The following is a 2,991-nucleotide window of genomic DNA, read 5'->3' on the forward strand; positions in this document are numbered from 1 at the left end:
GGGGGATAGAGGATGCTGGGAAACCATTCCAACCTGATGAACAAGGGAATGAATCAAACTGAAAGTTTGCCTTATGAAATCATGTCTTCATTGGTTTGCCCTCATTCCAGAGGAAAGAGTTCATTTTTTTTCTTTCCCTTTATTATTATTATTTTTTTCTGTTTTCCCAGTTCGTTTTTTTTTTCTTGGCTTTCCTTTGTTTCTCCTTAGGCCTCCTTTCCCTTGCTCTCTCTCTTCCCACATGGGAGGGTTCTTTGTAAGGCAATGAATCCTTGTCAGCTGTTTCAGTTTAGTATTCGCCTCAGAGCCTTACAGCTTCTGTAAACAGGAGACCAGATGTGTGGGATTCCCTAAAGGATTAGGCCCAGCACTCTTGTTCCCCAGTTTGCTTGTGAAGGAATGCCCAGCAGGGAGGAAGCGTCTGTTTACAGAAGAGCAAACAAGAGTGTTAGAAGCCTATGGCTTGAGAGCAGTAGCAGCAACAACAGCAGGAGCAACACCACTGCTCACATCACTGGGCACTTCCTTACTCAGCACATCCTTGTACTCTGTGTTCAGTCCATTACATATGTTATCGTATTATGTCACCCTAACATTTCAGTTACGTAGACACTCCTATTGTTCTCTGATATACAGATGAAGAAACAGGCTTGGAGAAGTTAAGGGAGCAGCCCAAGTTCTCCCAGCTAGGAAGAGCAGAGTGGGCCTTCTGGCCAAGGCCAGGGTGGTTTGATCCCCTGATACCGAACTCAGATACTCCACTAAAGATGGCAGTAAGAGAACGCGTTGCACAATATCCAGCAGAGGAAAAAAAAAAAAAAAGCCCCCAAATCTTTCTTGCAATCCATCCTTTTTGCTCTGTGTGTGGGATCAAAGGCCACAAAGCCATTTGGATCATTCCAGAATTACAGGGGATGTGGGCAAGCTGAGGGGAAGATTCAGTCAGATAATTACAGTCTCCAGCAGGGTGCAGAGGTAGCTAGACCAGGGCCAACTTTGCATTGTGATGGGAATGGGCTTAGGCCCCCTTACCACTTGAAGCCTTTCCATTTCCCTCTCTTTGCCTTGTCTTGGGGTATTTTATTTTGCCAGTGTTAAGATACTGAGATGAGAGATAAGAAAATAGAGGGGCACACTCCCGACATTGTTCTATCTGCTTAACCCTTTTCAGCACTGGGGAAGAGAGGTTTGGGCAGCATTCCTTAGTTCCTTTCCATCAATCAGAGATTACTGTGTGGTCTTTTACTGGGTCTTTCCAAATTCCATAGTACTGTCAGAACCTCTAAGTACTGCCCTTCACAAAGATATGGTGGGAAACGTAACCAATAGTTGGAAACTATTTTAAGATTCACACTGATGCTTGGCTTACAGCCACGAATATAGTCTTACTTCCTGAACTGCACAGATATGCCAATCCACACTTTATAACCCACTATTCACTTCATTAATATTCTTAACCTTTCCCAACCCCTGCTGATTATGCCTGGATCCTTTTTCTGAATAACCCTGAATCCATACTTGGCTGCTTTCCTTGTGTCATTCCTATTGGAGGACAAAACTCTAGGTTTTAAATAAACAACATTGAATGAACATAGAGTGGTCAATAGATAGCTGTTGAATGAATGAATGAACAAATGAGTACAGCAAGCTTCGACAGCCGAGCTAGCAATGTAGGGGAGGATTATCAAAAAGTTTCTGAATTTCTCTCATCATGAAGCCTCCTAAGAACAGAAGAAGGCCAAGTGAGTAGGTTTGTAGGGCTGTCAGAGACCTCACCAACCTGGGCTCCTCAGAAGGAGCCTCACGATTGTTGTGGAAGAGGAGAGTGCCCGCTTTGCAAACAGCCCTTTGAAAGTCTCAAATAAGTCTAAGTTTTTTGTTTGTTTGTTTGTTTTAAACTGCTCTGTCCCCAAGACTCCAATAGCTCAGGCCTCCACTCTGGAAAAGGTAAAGGTCCTTGTACTCCATGAGTTTTCTTACAGGTGTCCCAAATTGGGCTTCTAGCCATCTAATCTCCACTCCCTAGTCCTCTGGTCTTTGGCTGGATTTCTGTCTTACATACTTGAACTGAAGCTAGGGGGAGATTGGCGAGGACAGCTGCACGTATTATCTCCTGGAGACTTGGGGGGTCCTTTAACCCCAAACAGTGTGTACTCTGCCAAGGGCTTGTCTTGAATTTCTTCATCTCAATGTCAGCCCTTGTGCTTCACCCCCTACAAAGCCCAGTTAAGCCAAAGAGGGGAAGAAGTTCGCATATTTGTTTGAAAGTTTGATGCAGCTGTTCCAGACAAACAGAGCTGCTGCCAAAAGCCTCCACCAGGAGCTAAGGGCATGTGGAAAATTTCAGCTGCAGGGACTGTGGATGTGATTGAAGAAGTTTGTTATTTACTCATCTCTGGATATTTTCCTAACTCTGTTGGTTGGGTCTGATTCCTTCCCCTACTCCTCCCAGCCCCCATGAGGGCAGACACTGTAGGCCACAGAATATTCTTAGCACTTGGAATGCCATTTGGGCCCCAACAAAAACCTCTGTCTGCCACCTCATTATCCTTCCTTCACTTCTCCCCCTCCCCCTTTCCCTCTCCTCACTGAGTCTGTTCTCTTCAGCTCCCTATGTTTTTAGGGGCAAAGGATGACACATTCAGGAATCTAGAAAACTCTATACCTTCTGAAGTAAGGAATAAGCCAGTAGGGACCGGGGAATTACTGTTTAAGAGACTGTGATCTGTATTGTCATTAACACCTTTGACAGAAAGGGACTATAAAAATCTTGTCCTACGTGGATGGAACTAGAGTGTATCATGCTTAGTGAAATAAGTCAAGCGGAGAAAGACAACTATCATATGATCTCCCTGATAGGAGGAAGTGGAGATACAACATGGGGGGTTAAGGGGGTAGGAGAAGAATAAATGATACAAGATGGGATTGGGAGGGAGACAAACCATAAGTGACTCTTAATCTCACAAAACAAACTGAGGGTTGCTGGGGGGG

At 44.6% G+C, this 2,991-nt stretch overlaps 1 protein-coding gene across 1 annotated transcript in view; it reads right to left on the minus strand.

The window, feature by feature from the left end:
• The window catches only part of SRPX2 (sushi repeat containing protein X-linked 2), a 36,071-nt gene that overhangs the window by 30,161 nt on the left and 2,919 nt on the right, over positions 1–2,991 (minus strand). The window lies entirely within an intron of this gene.

This window comes from Mustela nigripes, chromosome X (assembly GCF_022355385.1).
Source record: "Mustela nigripes isolate SB6536 chromosome X, MUSNIG.SB6536, whole genome shotgun sequence".
NCBI classification, from domain to species: Eukaryota; Metazoa; Chordata; class Mammalia; order Carnivora; family Mustelidae; genus Mustela; species Mustela nigripes.